Source organism: Rhinoderma darwinii, chromosome 5 (genome assembly GCF_050947455.1).
Source record: "Rhinoderma darwinii isolate aRhiDar2 chromosome 5, aRhiDar2.hap1, whole genome shotgun sequence".
Taxonomy (NCBI): Eukaryota; Metazoa; Chordata; class Amphibia; order Anura; family Rhinodermatidae; genus Rhinoderma; species Rhinoderma darwinii.
This window is the reverse complement of record NC_134691.1, coordinates 254,597,087-254,615,746: the sequence shown is the minus strand read 5'-3', so window position 1 is coordinate 254,615,746 and position 18,660 is coordinate 254,597,087. Positions and strand designations below refer to the sequence as shown.

The window sequence follows — 18,660 nt, the reverse complement described above, 5'->3', positions numbered from 1 at the left end:
ATAACTACAAAAATGGTCATAACTTGGCCAAAAATGCTCGTTTTTTAAAAATAAAAACGTTACTGTAATCTACATTGCAGCGCCTATCTGCTGCAATAGCAGATAGGGGTTGCAAAATCTGGTGACAGAGCCTCTTTAAGCTTTATTTACATAAAACCAGAAAACCCATTTGGAGTCAGTTACAGAAAAGTTGTTCACATGGCTGCCCCTGTGCCATAATTCAGAATTCCATGTGCTTGCTTATTGCATTGCCTCCTGTACCCACTTATAACAACTGGCTACAGTTGTTTAGTGCCGGAGGGCATTCAGCTTAACGAATGGTTGTGCACATGATCAGAGGCTAAAATAGATAATGTGTGTTCTTGAATGTATCACTACACAGGAAGCCTCTTTGTAAGAAAATGCCGTAATAATGGGGCATGCGGTGTACCGCTCTTTCCAATTCCAAGTCGGGAAAATACTAACAAGTCTCAAACAGATTAACTTCTTCAGGGTCTAAGCCCAATGTAAGAGCGCTGCTGATCTCATTCATATAAGTAGCCAGTGCTTTAATCATGATGTCATTAGCTCCTCTTTCTCATTGACTTTTTTGTATGGTTCACAATGTGGTGGGGGTTTGTTTTTTGTTTTTGTCTGTGCACTATTAGTCTTAATTTACAGATGGTTAGTGGATTGTGGAGTATCACCAACATTAGCAGCAGCAGCAGCAAGGAGTTTGTGTCACGTAGCTTATTTCTTGAAATTTTTCTTCTTGAAATTTTTGGTGTTTTTTTTTAACAGGATCATCCAACTTTGAAAAATAGTATCAGAGAAAACGGTATGTGCACGAATATGTGATTGAGCCAAGTGCACCAAAATATATTCATGAATTGTCACAGGTGAAATAATCAGATTGTATATGGTTCATATTTCTGGATACATGTGGTTAGGATAGATTGACAGACAGACATATTGATTGACAGACAGATACACTTGTAAACATGTTTTCCAAATTTTGATCCTGATTGGGGGCCCAAAATTGCAATTTGAGGGTCAGCTATTTCTACAATGACCTGAGGTTGGAAAATTGTATGATTTTACATCTGAGCCACATGCTCATTCAGATATTTTTTTATTTTTTTTATCCTGTGACCATTCCCATCGTTTTATTTTTTAGGCCCAGTTCACAGTTTTTTTGCGTCAATTATTTTATTTTATTTATTTTTAAACTACTTTTATTAAACGCAAGCTTGTACAATAATTAAGTAATACATTAATAAAACACATGTAAAAGATCTAAAAAATTATCCAGAAGAATCACGTGACATGACAAATCTCGTGGAGCAGACATATAAATCCTACAAGAAAATTTGAAACAATGAGGCATCATACAGACATACATACATATTCAAACATCCATTATTGCGGCAATAGAGGAACATTTCGAAAACACAGAGTCCTGAGTCCGATGTGAAGAAATCCACAACCCCCAAATCCTATCAAATTTCCATGAACATTTTCTATTGGTATATACCACTTTCTCAAAAGATATTGTTAAGGATCTGCCAGGCACAGCTTCAGTATCCACGCCCATAGGTAATCAGTCTGCACCTGCTTCTATGTCTGTGAGACTGACTCCATCTTCCACCACTCAGGATGGCAGGCTTAGGAGTGGGAGAGCCTATCACAGCCTGGCCAGACTGAGCTAACGCCCGCCCTCTGTCTATTTATACCTGCCTTTCCAGTTCCTCCTCGCTTGTGATTCTTCTCGTTTTGTTTCCTGGCCCTGCTGCAGCTTCTTGAACCATTTGACCCTGCTTCATATTGACCCTGGCTTACTGACTACTCTCCTGCTCTGCGTTTGGTACCTCGTACACTCCTGGTTTGACTTGGCTTGTTCACTACTCTCCTGCTCTGCGTTTGGTACCTCGTACACTCCTGGTTTGACTCGGCTCGTTCACCACTCTTGTTGCTCACGGTGTTGCCGTGGGCAACTGCCCCTGTTCCCTTGCTTCTGTGTACCCTTGTCTGTCGTGCACTTATTGAGCGTAGGGACCATCGCCCAGTTGTACCCCGTCGCCTAGGGCGGGTCGTTGCAAGTAGGCAGGGACTGAGTGGCGGGTAGATTAGGGCTCACTTGTCTGTTTCCTTACCCCCATATACCTACTCTACCCTGGTCCCTCACACTCCTATGGACCCCCTTGAAACCCTGGTTCAGCAAATGCAGGGTCTCTCCCTACAGGTCCAGGCCCTGGCTCAGAGGGTGAACCAGCCTGATGCTACCATGGTAGTGCCCCTCACCTCACCTCACCTCTTGAACCCCACCTCAAGTTGCCTGACCGGTTCTCAGGGGACCGGAAGACTTTTCTCTCCTTTCGGGAAAGTTGTAGGCTCTATTTTCGTTTAAAGCCCCACTCCTCAGGTTCTGAGAGCCAGCGGGTGGGTATAATTATGTCCCGGCTCCAGGAAGGGCCCCAAGAATGGGCCTTCTCCTTGGCTCCTGACGCCCCTGAACTTTCCTCCGTTGATCTTTTCTTTTCTGCTCTCGGACTTATTTATGACGACACTGACAGGACTGCCTTTGCCGAGAGTCAGCTGGTGACCTTACGTCAGGGTAAGAGACCTGTTGAGGAGTATTGCTCTGACTTTAGGAAGTGGTGCGTAGCTTCTCGGTGGAATGACCCTGCCTTAAGGTGCCAGTTTAGGTTGGGTCTGTCGAACGCCCTGAAAGACCTGCTAGTTAGCTATCCCTCTTCTGACTCCCTAGACCAGGTTATGGCTTTAGCGGTATGACTTGACCGACGTCTCAGGGAACGACAACTTGAACGTTTTTGTGTTTTCTCCTCTGACTCCCCCATGATGCCTCTCGAGGTTCCGTTGCTTCGTTCTTCCACGGAAGACTCGGAGGTACCCATGCAACTCGGGGCCTCCGTGTCCCCCCAACAACGTAGAGAGTTCCGCAGGAAGAATGGTCTCTGCTTCTATTGTGGGGATGACAAGCATCAAGTGAACACCTGTCCTAGGCGTAAGAATAAGCAGCCGGAAAACTTCCGCGCCTAAGTGATCATCGGGGAGGTCACTTGGGCGCACAGGTATTGCCCGTAAATATGAAACGTAATAAAATCTTGCTTCCCTTTCAGGTCTCTTTTGGTGGTAGGTCTGCTACCGGCAGTGCCTTCGTGGATTCAGGGTCGTCTGCTAATATCATGTCTGTGGAATTTGCTATGTCTCTAGCTATGCCTTTGATTGATTTGCCTATACCTGTCCCGGTAGTGGGTATCGACTCCACTCCTCTTGCTAATGGTTATTTTACACAGCATACCCCTGTTTTTGAACTCCTTGTTGGCTCCATGCATTTGGAGCAGTGCTCTGTACTGTTGATGCAGGGATTATCGTCCGATTTGGTTTTAGGCCTTCCCTGGTTGCAGTTGCATAATCCCACGTTTGACTGGAATACTGGGGATCTTACCAAATGGGGTAACAATGCTTGACGTCATGTTTTTCTGTTAATTCTATTTCTCCCCCTGAGGAGGTGAACACGCTACCTGAGTTTGTTCTTGGACTTCGCTGATATTTTCTCTAAGGAGGCCTCCGAAGTGTTACCTCCTCATAGGGAATACGATTGCGCTATCGATTTGGTACCAGGAGCTAAGCTCCCTAAGGGTAGGATATTTAATCTCTCTTGTCCCGAACGTGAAGCCATGAGAGAGTATATCCAGGAATGCCTGGCCAAGGGTTACATTCGCCCCTCTACTTCTCCGGTAGGTGCTGGCTTCTTCTTTGTAGGGAAGAAGGATGGTGGTCTTAGGCCATGCATTGACTACCGTAACTTGAATAAGGTCACTGTCAGGAACCTGTATCCCCTTCCTTTGATTCCTGATCTCTTTAATCAGGTTCAGGGGGCCCAATGATTCTCTAAGTTTGATCTACGGGGGGCGTATAACCTTATCCGCATCAAAGAGGGGGATGAGTGGAAGACTGCGTTTAACACGCCCGAAGGTCTTTTCGAATACCTCGTCATGCCCTTTGGGTTGTGTAATGCTCCCGCGGTCTTCCAGAATTTCATAAATGAGATTTTAAGAGATTACCTGGGGGTATTTCTTGTAGTGTACCTTGATGACATACTTGTGTTTTCCAAGGACTGGTCCTCCCACATTGAGCATGTCAGGAAGGTGCTCCAGGTCCTTCGGGAAAACAAACTGTTTGCGAAGATCGAAAAATGTGTGTTTGGGGTGCAGGAGATACCATTTTTGGGTCAAATCCTCACTCCTCATGAATTCCGCATGGACCCCGCCAAGGTCCAGGCTGTGGCGGAATGGGTCCAACCTGCCTCCCTGAAGGCGTTACAGTGCTTCTTGGGGTTCGCTAATTATTACAAGAGATTTATTGCTAACTTCTCGGTCATCGCTAAGCCTCTTACAGACCTCACTCGCAAGGGTGCTGATCTCCTCCGCTGGCCTCCTGAGGCTGTCCAGGCTTTTGAGGTCCTTAAGAAGTGCTTTATCTCGGCCCCGGTGTTGGTTCAGCCCAACCAAATGGAGCCATTTATCGTGGAGGTTGACGCGTCCGAGGTGGGAGTGGGGGCTGTCTTGTCCCAGGGTACCAGGTCCCTCACCCATCTCCGTCCCTCTGCCTACTTCTCCAGGAACTTTTCGCCCACTGACAGTAACTATGATATTGGCAACCGCGAACTCTTAGCCATTAAATGGGCATTTGAAGAGTGGCGCCACTTCCTGGAGGGGGCTAGGCACCAGGTAACGGTCCTTACCGACCACAAGAATCTGGTTTTCCTAGAATCTGCCCGGAGGCTAAACCCGAGACAAGCTCGATGGGCGTTATTTTTTACCAGATTCAATTTTTTTGTTACCTATAGGGCTGGGTCTAAAAATATTAAGGCTGATGCACTGTCGCGTAGCTTCATGGCCAGCCCTCCTTCGGAGGAAGATCCTGCTTGTATTTTGCCTCCAGATATAATCATTTCCTCTATTGATTCTGATTTAGTCTCTGAAATTGCTGCTGATCAAGGTTCAGCTCCCGGGAACCTTCCTGAGAACAAGCTGTTTGTTCCCCTGCCATTCCGGCTAAGGGTACTTAGGGAAAATCATGACTCCGCACTATCTGGGTACCAAGCACCTCATTGCCAGAAACTATTGGTGGCCTGGGTTGCCTAAAGACGTTAAGGCCTACGTCGCCGCTTGTGAGGTTTGTGCTAGGTCCAAGACTCCCAGGTCCCGACCAGCGGGCTTACTACGTTCTTTGCCCATTCCCCAGAGACCTTGGACCCATATCTCCATGGATTTTATCACCGATTTGCCTCCATCTCAAGGCAAGTCGGTGGTGTGGGTTGTAGTGGACCGCTTCAGTAAGATGTGCCACTTTGTGCCCCTCAAAAAACTACTCAATGCTAAGACGTTAGCTACCTTGTTTGTCAAACACATCCTGCATCTCCATGGGGTCCCTGTCAATATTGTTTCTGACAGAGGGGTACAATTTTTTTCTTTGTTTTGGAGAGCCTTCTGTAAAAAGTTGGAGATTGATCTGTCCTTCTCCTCTGCCTTCCATCCTGAAACTAATGGCCAAACCGAGAGGACTAATCAGTCTCTAGAACAATATTTAAGGTGTTTTATCTCTGACTGTCAACATGATTGGGTCTCATTCATTCCCCTTGCCGAATTTTCCCTTAATAACCGGGTCAGTAACTCGTCAGGGGTCTCCCCCTTTTTCTGTAATTTTGGGTTTAATCCACGGTTCTCCTCCGTTTCACCTGGTAGTTCCAACAATCCCGAGGTAGAGGTCGTTTATCGGGAACTGTGCACAGTCTGGGCCCAGGTTCAGAAGAACCTAGAGGCATCCCAGAGCATACAAAAAACTCAGGCAGATAGTAGACGTTCTGCTAACCCCTTGTTTATGGTCGGGGATCTGGTGTGGCTATCGTCAAAGAACTTGCGCCTTAAAGTCCCGTCCAAGAAGTTTGCTCCCCGGTTTATAGGGCCGTACAAGGTCATTGAAGTCCTCAATCCTGTCTCCTTTCGACTGGAGTTGCCCCCATCTTTTCGAGTACACGACGTGTTTCATGCCTCCCTCCTTAAACGCTGCTCCCCGTCCTCGGCTCCCTCGAGGAAACCTCCTGTCCCCGTTCTCACCCCTGAGGGGGTAGAATTCGAGGTGGCCAAGATTGTGGACAGCAAGATGGTCCAAGGCTCCCTCCAGTACCTGGTCCATTGGAGAGGATACGGGCCTGAGGAGAGGACTTGGGTACCCGCCCGGGATGTTCACGCTGGGGTATTGGTCAGGAGGTTCCACCTTCGTTTCCCCAATAAACCAGGTCCATCTAGAAAGGGTCCGGTGGCCCCTCATAAAAGGGGGGGGGGTACTGATAAGGATCTGCCAGGCACAGCTTCAGTATCCACGCCCATAGGTAATCAGTCTGCACCTGCTTCTATGTCTGTGAGACTGGCTCCATCTTCCACCACTCAGGATGGCAGGCTTAGGAGTGGGAGAGCCTATCACAGCCTGGCCAGACTGAGCTAGCTCCCGCCCTCTGTCTATTTATACCTGCCTTTCCTGTTCCTCCTTGCTTGTGATTCTTCTCGTTTTGTTTCCTGGCCCTGCTTCATATTGACCCTGGCTTACTGACTACTCTCCTGCTCTGCGTTTGGTACCTCGTACACTCCTGGTTTGACTCGGCTTGTTCACTACTCTCCTGCTCTGCGTTTGGTACCTCGTACACTCCTGGTTTGACTCGGCTCGTTCACCACTCTTGTTGCTCACGGTGTTGCCGTGGGCAACTGCCCCTGTTCCCTTGCTTCTGTGTACCCTTGTCTGTTTGTCGTGCACTTATTGAGCGTAGGGACCGTCGCCCAGTTGTACGCCGTCGCCTAGGGCGGGTCGTTGCAAGTAGGCAGGGACTGAGTGGCGGGTAGATTAGGGCTCACTTGTCTGTTTCCTTAACCCCATCATTACAGATATCACATTGTTAACTAGAGACTTCCATTTGGGCAAGGACCGGGTCCTGTCCACCATCCAGCAAAGAACAATAGCTTTCCTTGCCAGGAATAGTTTCCTGAAGGAAAATTCTTAAATAATGAGGCCACTGGTCTTCAGTCATCAATCCCAACAGACATACCTCCGGTGTAAGTGGCACCTCCCGAGAAATAATGAGACAGAAGTCTAGTCACTTCTTCCCAAAAGGTACTAATAAACGGGCAATCCCAAATAAGGTGTAGAAAATTGGCATCCAGAGAGTGGCATCTATGACAATGGTGTCAGCAACCCACCCTATGAAGTTTAATAGGAGTAAGGTAATATTGATAAGTTATATACAATTGAGTTAACCTATTATTCACAGAGGGAGAAACGTACTTATGAGGTTCTAGAGCTTCTACCTAATCCTCCTTTCAGAGGGATGGGATAACAGCCCTCCAAGCCTCCTCCGCCAGCATCGACCTAGATTCCACCTTAGAATTAAGGAGAGAAATATATCATTTAAATATAATCCCTTTAGGACCCTGCGTTAAGATACCAATCAAAGGAAAATTGGATATGAGAGGACCACCTCCCGGAAACTGTGAAGCAAGAGCGTGCCTGAGCTGCAGATAGCGATAAAAAATGTGTACGGCCCAAATTATAAAGTCTTTGTAAATATCATCAAGGGTCAGTGTAGAATGAGATTTACAGAATCTCTCCTCCTCCTACTGTTGTAGATGAGGAAATCTGGCAGTGGGGTTTCCTCCGGCATATCCCCAAATTTCACCAGATCTGTGACTGCCCTTCATATCTGATGAGCTACTTTATGTAATAATAACAGTTTGCCTTTAAACAACATTGGTTGCTCCAAAATAGACCATAGGTCTACCAGGTTAAGTGTCTGTACCAAGCCATATTTAGAAAATGGCAAAGCCTGGTTTACAGTCAACCATGTCTTTAAGTAACGTAGCTGACCGCTCAAAAAATAAAAATGTCCGGGAGTGCCAGGCCGCCATGTAGCTTAGGACATTGCAGAATATCCAAAGCCAGTTTCCTCCTGGAGCTACCCCACACGAAGGAAGACATCAGGGAATTTAATTTTTTAAACATCTTTTTGGGAATAGGGCCATTGGCGTGTTCTAATAAGTATAGGCCTTTAGGTAAAAGGATCATTTTTATTAAGTTAACTCTACCTGCCACCGACAAGCGAAGGTTTTGCCAGGATTAAAAATTTTGTATGAAGAGCTCTTCTAAGGGGTAAACATTCCTAGAGTGAGAGTCCCTGGGTACTTTTGTGATATAAATTCCAAGATATTTAAACGAATCAACCACCGGTAAGTTAAAGTAAATCTCGGGCCACGTAGTTTTCCACAAAGACATTAATGCAGATTTTGACCAAATAATCAAGAGACCTGAATATATACCAAATAATTTTACTAAGTCAATTGCCCTGGGGAGTGTTCTGTCCACATCTGACATGAGAATCAGGTCGTCAGCGTAAAGGCCGATCTTACATTCTCATTCCCTACACATACGCCCTGATACCCAAATTCTTGGCGAATCCGCAGTGCCAGTGGTTCTATAGCAATTGCAAATAAGAGTGGGGTCAGTAAACACCCTTGCCTGGTTCCCCTACCCAGTCCAAAAAATGAAGACCCCGTCCCATTCACTAGAACGTTTGCCCTAGGGCTGTGATACAAAATGGATACCCATTTGGAGAAGCCAGAACCAAATCCAAATCTAGACAGGACTTAATGTAAAACTAACCACTCTACAGAATCAAATGCCTTGGCCAAGTCCCATGTCTCTCCTCCATTAACCCCCACTTGGGAAACCGCCTGGACTCTTCAGATATTTTCAGAGGTAGACCTGCCGGGTTTAAATCCCGTTTGATCTTCATGGATCAAGGAAGAGATGACATTGTTGAGCCGCATTGCTGGGACTTTGGCCAGAATTTTATAATCAATATTGGGAAGAGAAATGGGTCTGTAAGACCCACACTCCTTGGGATCTTTATCCGGTTTCAAGAGCACCACATTCGTGGCCTCATATAATGAAGTGGCTAATTGGCCCATAGAGAAAGCAACATTAAACATATTCAGTAATTCTGGACACAAAACATCTACATATTTACTATACACTTCCAGAGGAATACCATTCGGTCCAGGAGATTTCCCCTTAGACATGTCCTTTATAGCTGCCAGTATCTCTTCCAAGGTAATTTGCGCATCCAGCACATTCCGATCCTCCATATTCAAGGAAGGAAACTAGATATTGTCTAAGTATTCCCTTAAATCCGTTATAGAGTAATCACTACGTGACTTGATTTATGCTAATTAGTTTCATAATAGACAACTGGGCGTGTTTTTACTTTTTAACAACTGGGCGTTGTGAAGAGAAATGTATGACGCTGAGCAATCAGTGACCAATCAGAGTCATATACTTCTCATTGTTCCAGCCCAGCTTCTTTCACTGCACAATCACACTGGGCTGGAACAATGAGTGTGTGATGCTGATTGGTCACTGATTGCTCAGCGTCATACACTTCTCTTCACAACGCCCAATTGTTAAAATGTAAAAACACGCCCAGTTGTCTATTATGAAACTAATTAGCATAAATCTAAAATTTTTATAACTTGGTCAAAAATGATCGTTTTTCAAAATAAAAACCACTGTTGTTATCTACATTACAGCGCCGATCATATTATGTAGGAGATGGGGCACTTATAATGTGGTGACAGAGCCTCTTTAAGGAAGTATAGTTTCATATCACTCTTTTTCTCAAGGTGAAGCAAATATTTCCTGTCCGCCTGTAACCATGCCACCCTTCTATCTTCTGTAGGGTCTGACAAAAAGGATGCCTCTAGGGTTTTACATGACTCTGTTCTATGGGAGTCGTTCTTTATGAAAGAGATAGTGAACCTCAAACATCCCCGTAAATAAGCTTTTAGGGTGTCCCATGTCAACAACATATTATTTTCAAACTGGTGAATCTACAGGAATTGATCCAACTGAACAGGGATCATTGGAACCAATTAGGGAGATCCAGAACGGGGGTATCCTCCAATTAGTTTTATTTTCTCTTCTATCATATACAGTGAAGGAAATAAGTATTTGATCCCTTGCTGATTTTGTAAGTTTGCCCACTGTCAAAGACATGAACAGTCTAGAATTTTTAGGCTAGGTTAATTTTACCAGTGAGAGATAGATTATATTTAAAAAAAAACAGAAAATCACATTGTCAAAATTATATATATTTATTTGCATTGTGCACAGAGAAATAAGTATTTGATCCCTTTGGCAAACAAGACTTAATACTTGGTGGCAAAACCCTTGTTGGCAAGCACAGCAGTCAGACGTTTTTTTGTAGTTGATGATGAGGTTTGCACACATGTTAGATGGAATTTTGGCCCACTCCTCTTTGCAGATCATCAGTAAATCATTAAGATTTCGAGGCTGTCGCTTGGCAACTCGGATCTTCAGCTCCCTCCATAAGTTTTCGATGGGATTAAGGTCTGGAGACTGGCTAGGCCACTCCATGACCTTAATGTGCTTCTTTTTGAGCCACTCCTTTGTTGCCTTGGCTGTATGTTTCGGGTCATTGTCGTACTGGAAGACCCAGCCACGAGCCATTTTTAATGTCCTGGTGGAGGGAAGGAGGTTTTCACTCAGGATTTGACGGTACATGACTCCATCCATTCTCCCATTGATGCGGTGAAGTAGTCCTGTGCCCTTAGCAGAGAAACACCCCCAAAACATAATGTTTCCACCTCCATGCTTGACAGTGGGGACGGTGTTCTTTGGGTCATAGGCAGCATTTCTCTTCCTCCAAACACGGCGAGTTGCGATAATGCCAAAGAGCTCAATTTTAGTCTCATCTGACCACAGCACCTTCTCCCAATCACTCTCAGAATCATCCAGATGTTCTTTTGCAAACTTCATACGGGCCTGTACATGTGCCTTCTTGAGCAGGGGGACCTTGCGGGCACTGCAGGATTTTAATCCATTACAGCGTAATGTGTTACCAATGGTTTTCTTGGTGACTGTGGTCCCAGCTGCCTTGAGATCATTAACAAGTTCCCCCCGTGTAGTTTTCGGCTGAGCTCTCACCTTCCTCAGGATCAAGGATACTCCACGAGGTGAGATTTTGCATGGAGCCCCAGATCGATGTCGATTGACAGTCATTTTGTATGTCTTCCATTTTCTTACTATTGCACCAACAGTTGTCCCCTTCTCACCCAGCATCTTACTTATGGTTTTGTAGCCCATTCCAGCCTTGTGCAGGTCTATGATCTTGTCCCTGACATCCTTAGAAAGCTCTTTGGTCTTGCCCATGTTGTAGAGGTTAGAGTCAGACTGATTAATTGAGTCTGTTGGCAGGAGTCTTTTATAGAGGTGACCATTTAAGACAGCTGTCTTTAATGCAGGCACCAAGTTGATTTGGAGCGTGTAACTGGTCTGGAGGAGGCTGAACTCTTAATGGTTGGTAGGGGATCAAATACTTATTTCTCTGTGCACAATGCAAATAAATATATATCATTTTGACTATGTGATTTTCAGTTGTTTTTTTTATATAATCTATCTCTCACTGGTAAAATTAACCTAGCCTAAAAATTCTAGACTGTTCATGTCTTTGACAAGGGGCAAACTTACAAAATCAGCAAGGGATCAAATACTTATTTCCTTCAGTGTAGGTCTAGTTCCATCTGCAATGACGCATGATCGGAAACATTGTGGGATGCGTATTCAATCATAAGAGCCACCGAGGGAGAAGCTAGCACATAATCTATCCTGGACCACGCCCCTCTGGATGGAGTGAAACATGAGAATTCCCTCAACCCTGGTTATCTCTCTCTCTCCATGACTTCATCTATCCCAATTCAGATATCAGTTTACAGAGCGAAGAACTGGACCGATTAAATAATGCATCCCCAGATCGACAAAACCTGTCTAAAGTCAGATCTAGTAACATGTTATAATCCACCATACACATAATCCTAGCATCAGAAAAGTTGGATACAAAGTTGGCTGCCAGCTGCACCACTGACAGGTTAGCCAGTTGAGGAACATTCAATCCAATAATCAAGTATGAAACACAATTTTATAAATGCATGTATAAAAATATGTCTACCCTCTGTATCGATAACTGTTCTAGTTGCTTCCCAACGCACTAAGCGATGCACTAAAATAGATACCCCACGTGAGTACGAGGTATGCCAGGAGTGTCTAGCCCACTGAACCCAGGGTTTCTGTTAGCTACCAACCATGTCAGAGGTCAAGTGGGTCTCCTGTAGGCACAGTATGTGAGGTCCAAATTTCCTAACATAAGCGAAAACCGCTATACGTTTACATGCATGACCCAAACCCCGGATGTTCCAAGACAGTTTCAACCTTACCATATTAGTACTACAAATTCGCATTCAAGTAGAGATAGTACCAGTATTGTCATGAGAGCTTTGCATAGATAACATACATGTGTAGTGTAATATAGACATAAATCAAAATTATCAAGCTTCTGAATAAACTTTTTAACTAGGCCGTATAAGGGCTATATCAGAGGAGATCCTCCACCATATCTACGTGTAACGGCAGAACAATGCAACTTTCCATGAAAAACTAGAGAAAAAGATGTAACTTTGTGGCTCATAATTGCGGGGTATCTGTGCATACAATAAGCAAAGAGAAAACAGAAAGTAAAGAAAACGCATGAAAAGTACCTGCCATAATAATAATAGGCCGAAACATCAGGAACGTATGAAGGGGGTGAGTTTAAGCAGACATTGGGACCATACACACAGAATTAATGCAGTCCTCTTGGTCTTCTAAGTATCCACTCATCAGCTTCTTTCGGATCCAAAAAAAACACAGGTGTCTCCCCATCTACTACACAGAGTCTTGCAGGATACGCCATTGAATATGAGATATTGAGATCCCGGAGACGTCTTTTTACTGACAAAAATATGGCAGGTTTCTTCTGCAACTCTGCCGAGAAATCTGGAAAAAGGGAGATTCTGTTATCCTATTTGTTCTCCTGATGATTCCTCGCTAGTTAAAGGATCAGGTCACGGTCCTTCCAGTTTAGGAGTCTTGCCAATAGAGGTTTTGGAGGCATTCCTGCCTGTGGAGGTCTTGCTGGCACCGGATGGCCATGCTCCACAACAAAGGCAGATTAACATTGAGCCTCTCGAAAAGTAGATCTGAGCCATTGCTCCATAAATTTCTCAGGAGTGGAACCCTCCACTCTTTCAGGCATGCCAATAATGCGCACATTGTTCCTCCTGGAACGATTTTCCTGATCAACACATTTTTTTTTACCACAGCGCTACTGATCTTTCTTTTGGCGCTAATTTTAAAGCAGAAATCGTGTCGGAATCAGCGCAAAAAAATGTCTGAAATCGCCTCCCGTTGATTTCAATGGGAGGCGGAGGAGTTTTTTTTTCTGGGGAGGCTTTCAGCCGTTGGCGGAAAAAAAAAGCGGCATGTTTTTTCAAAAGAGTGCAGGCAGGTCAAAATCTGCCTCAAAATTCCTGAAGGAATTTTGAGGCAGATTTTTTCTGCCTACAAAATACTCGGTTCAAAATTTTGTTTCCACAGTAATTTTAAAAATTCATGGGACTTGCATTCAAAATAGATTTCTAGTAGAAATGTCCAACATGTGTGGATTTTCTGTGTTTATGCAGTCAATAATATTTTGCATTACTTTACAGCACTGATAATACTGTCAGTTGAAAAAATACCTAACATCCTATAACAATGAACGCATGAAAGAAGTTTTGGGATTGCAAGAGTGAAATTCCCCAGGTTTCCTGTTGTTAGTCATTGATAGAGCTGCAGACTTCACCCTAATGACTGTACATTGTAATGTTATTGTAACCTTGTTACCCACTGGGTAAAATGAAACCACATTTCGGATCCAGAGGAGGCATCAACACAAAGATGAAACTGTTTCCTTGATGTTGATAAACTTGTACAGTTGTGTACACCCCACCCTCTTGCGTGATGACTTTCTCGGGGTAATTATATATGACTAATGATAATTAGTTTCTTGTAGTGATCTGTAACCGTCCTCTGAATGTATATCTTATCTCGTAATTACATTGGAAGTTCTGTGGGTTCAGTATAGGAACTATATGGTAGATAAAAACTCTGGAAACATACCATGGAGCAGGCTAATATGGCTACCATGGAATAAAAAAGAAAGGAATGGGGGCAGGGTGGGTAATCGGTGTGATAAATAAACACCAAATAGGGAAGTCTTAGGCCGGATTCACACGAGCGTTGTGCATCTCGGACATGAAAAATGTCAGTTTTTCACATCCGAGGTGCATCCGTGCTCTGCGCTGCAGGACGCGTTTTCACGTATCCCCAATAGACTAGAGTCTATGAAGTGATGCGTGAAGCATGAAATAATAGGACGTCCTATTTGAAACAACGGCCGTGTGAACGGCCCCATTGAATTACATAGGTCCATGTGACGGCCGTTGTTTTAACGACCATCACACGGACGTATTACACGTTCAATGTGAATAAGGCCTCATTTTGGCTTAAGCAATGGCTCTACTCCTCCTAAATTCATGATAACCGAAGAGTGTTTTGCATGTTTTATTAGCTTATTGTCCAGTCGCGCAGATGCAGTATTATAAGGCTCTAGAGGTGTAATGTAGATGTGTGGCCAGAGACGTAACTTAAAGCACCTATGCCCCAGTGCAAAATATGTAGTGTGTCCCCCCCCCCCCCTCCTGCCATCTGCCATTTAAAAAATGTGGCCTTTTGGACCCGGTCGTGACTGCTACCTCTGCACCCCTGTTTGGGGCCACTTTTCTATCCAAAATCTACCATAAACGTACATGGCTTGGTGAAGTGTTCATGTCTATTTCAATGGAGAAAGGTGAATATGCCCCTGTGCCGTCCCTCCAGCAAGAACCAAGGATTGTGCATGTTGAAATCCATCTGCCATCGGGGGACATTTTTTTTCAAGCCTTCATTCCTTGATATATTTCCACGCTATGTTGTCATCTCCTGTGAGCCACTCGGTTGGGCAGACATAAGGGTTGTCATCCCACATCTAGTGGTGGATGGAATAAAATGGCTTTTTTTAAACACAGGAAGCATCCCTGACTCCAACACTCATCAAGCTGCTGGCATATAGCTTGTCTGCTCTAGAGATTTTTTTTATTTGCTCTATGTTTTCTTTTATTTTTCTACTTTCACCGCAATCTTGACTCCAATGCAGGGGCTGGACAAAGGGTAGGCAGCTCCCGGGGCACCTTTGAGTTGGGGGGGGGGGGGGGAAACAATTTATGAAATCAACTATCTTTAACCTCTTAAGGACATAAAGTGACATGTCAGTTTTGAAAAAAAATGGTCTGGTCCATAAGGCGAAAACAGGCCTGTTTTCGCCTTATGGACCAGGCCATTTTTTCAAAACTGACATGTCACTTTATGTGGAAATAACTCCGTAATGCTTTCACCTATCCAAGCGATTCTGAGATTGTTTTCTCGTGACACATTAGACTGTAAGTTAGTGGTAAAATTTGGTCGATACATTCAGTGTTTATTTGTAAAAAACACCAAAATTTAGATAAAATTTGTAAAAATTAGCATTTTTCTAAATTTAAATGTATCTGCTTGTAAGACAGATAGTTATACCATTAAAATAGTTACTAGTTCACATATCCCATATGTATACTTTATGTTGGCATCATTTTTTGAAAATTATTTTCTTTTTCAAGGACGTTACAATGCTTAGAACTTTAGCAGCAATTCCTCACAATTTCAAGAAAATTTCAAAAGGCTATTTTTTTTAGGGACAATCTCAGTCCTAAAGTGACTTTGAGGGCCTTCTATATTAGAAACCCCCCATAAATCACCCCATTTAAAAAAACCTAACACCTCAAAGTATTAAAAACCGCTTTTAGAAAGTTTCTTACTAGGTGCTTCACAGGAATTACAACAAAGTGGAGGTGAAATTTACAATTTATTTTTTTTTGCAGAGAATCAATTTTAATCAATTTTTTCCCTGTAACACAGAAGGTTTTACCAGAGAAACGTTACTCAATATTTATTGCCCAGGTCCTGCAGTCATTAGAAATATCTCACATGTGGCCCTAGAGTGGTAATGGACTGAAACACAGGCGTCAGAAACAAAGGAACACTTAGTGGATTTAGGGGCCTCCTGTTTATTAGAATATATTTTAGGCACCATGTCAGGTTTGAAGAGGTCTTGAGGTGCCAAAACAGTGGAAATCCCAAAAAGTGACCCCATTTAGGAAACTACACCCCTCAAGGAACTTATCTAAGTTTATTGTTAGCATTTTGACCCCACAGGTTTTTTGCAGAAATTATTGGAATTAGGCCGTGAAAATGAAAAATCTAAATTTTGTTCAATAAAATGTAGGTTTAGCTAATTTTTTTTCATTTCCGCAAGAACTAAAGCAGAAAAAGCGCCCCAACATTTGTATATCAGTTTCTCCAGAGTAAACAAATACCCCATATGTGGTAATAAACTGCTGTTTGGACCCACGGCAGGGCTCAGAAGGGAAGGAGCACCATTTGGCTTTTGGAGCTCAAATTTAGCTGGAATGGTTTTCGGGTGCCATGTCACATTTGCAAAGGCCCTGATGGGACAAAACAGTGTAAACCACCCAAAAGTGACCCCATTTGGGAAACTACACCCCTGATGGAATTTATCGAGGGGTATAGTGAGCATTTTGATCCCACAGTTTTTTTGCTGAATTTAGTGGAATTATGCTGTGAAATTAAAAATTACTTCTGATAAAACGTGGAAATTTTCCATTTTTACAAGATATAAAGGAGTAAAAGCACCCCAACATTTGAAAAGCAATTTCTCCCGATTACGGAAATACCCCATATGGGGTCATAAACTGCTGTTTGGACACACGGCAGGGGTCAGAAAGGCAGGAGCGCTATTTGACATGCAGATTTTACTTGCTTGGTTTTTGGGCGCCATGTTGCATTTGCAAAACCCTAAAGGTACCAAAGTACAATGGTAGCCCACAAGAAGTGACCCCATTTTAGAAACTACACTCCTCAAGGCATTTATCATTTGCCTGGACATATGACAGGGCTCAGAAGTGAAGAGCACCATGAGCATTTGAGGTCTATTTCGGTGATTTTCACACCATTGGCCCACAATTGCAGGGCTCTGAGGTCAAATAGTAAAACAAAGCCCCAAGTAGTGACACCTATTTTAGAAACTATATCCCTTAAAGGAACAGTGTCACCAACATATTTTTTTTTTATATCAGTTTTATGTTAGGGTTTTATTAAAAACGTTTATATTTATTTGTGTGTTTGTGTGTTACTTTTTTCTATTTTTACACTTTTTCTTCCCTATGGGGGCTGCCATTTTTTTTTCCATTTCTGTATGTGTCGATTAACGACACATACAGACATGGAATACGGCAGCTCTAGTCCCATAGGGACTGCGAACGGGGCCCGTTCCATCCACTTTGGTGTACGCCGTGTGCGTGGGAACGGCCCATGCGCCGTTCCCACACAGTCCGATTTGAAATGCGCGCCGTCCGGCGCCATTTTCCTGTGGACCGGAAGTCGCGGCCAGGCAGTAAGATTACTACTTCCGGTCGCGGCTTCCGGACTTGTGCACATGGAGCAGCGGCAGCAGACGGAGCGGAGGGAGCGGCGGCGACTGGAGCAGGTAAGTGATTTCTATGTATGTTCGTGTTTCAGTGTATTTTACTAGTGTATGTAAACCTTCTACACTGTGTGTTAGCTCAAAAAATGGCGACACACAGTGTAGGAGGTTAGACCGTTCAAACCCCTCGTTTCTCCTGCCACTAGCCAGGATAAAGGAGGGGGGGATTCTGAGAGCTCACTAGAGCGAGGGATTTTTCCCCAATTTTGCAGCATAAAGCAATGTGGTTGCTTTACCACATACAATGCTGCAATTTTGGGAAGTGCTCCATCTAGTGACCAGTGCTGGGAAATATTATAAATTGAATCCAATTTATAATATTTCCTGACTCGTGAAAAAAATAAAAAAAATTAGAACAATGTTTAATCACCCACACACTAATTGTTTAACTAAAAAAAAAAAAAACATGTTTTGCTGGCAACACATTTCCTTTAAGACATTTTAAAGGGTGTAGTGAGCATTTTGACCCCACAGGTTTTTTTTCATGAGAAATTAATGCGCAGCGGATGGTACAAAGTGAAAATTGCAATTTTCCGCTGATATGCCACTTTAGCGCACAATATTTTGTGCCACTGCAGGCAAATACCTCATAAAATTTTAAGCGGGTTCTCCCGGGTATGGCGATGCTATATATTTGGACATAAACTGCTGTTTGGGCACGCTGTAGGGCTCATAAGAGAGGAAGCGCCATTTGGCTATCGGCGTGCAGATTATGTTTGGTAGTCGTTCTGTTTGGGGTTTTACTAATGTTTCAGTTTATAATGTGGGGCATATGTAATATGTGCGGAGAACATCAGGGCATAATAAGAGGGTATAATAATGGGATAAATAAATAATAATCCGCAGATATGTGGCCAGTGTCGCACTGATAAATGGTGCCCAATCTTATCCACTTTTGGAACACTGCACATTTTGCATCGGCATATTCTTAGAGCCAGAACTTCTTTCTTTTTTCTCCACTGGAGCTGTGTGAGGGCCTATTTGTTGCGGGACAATCTGTAGTTTTCATTGCTATCATTTTGGGGTACATGCGATTGTTT

The 18,660-nt window shown here is 43.7% G+C and overlaps 1 protein-coding gene across 6 annotated transcripts in view; it reads left to right on the top strand.

Annotated features, from left to right (window-relative positions):
• The window catches only part of COA1 (cytochrome c oxidase assembly factor 1), a 149,591-nt gene that overhangs the window by 117,429 nt on the left and 13,502 nt on the right, over window positions 1-18,660 (top strand). Inside the window, exon 1 of one of the 6 annotated variants that reach the window (XM_075827061.1) lies at window positions 795-817. The exons of the other annotated variants lie outside the window; for them this stretch is intronic. The gene's annotated coding sequence lies outside the window, so the exon portion shown is untranslated. Of the gene's footprint in view, window positions 1-794; window positions 818-18,660 lie in introns of those variants that run through there. 6 annotated transcript variants of the gene reach the window in all.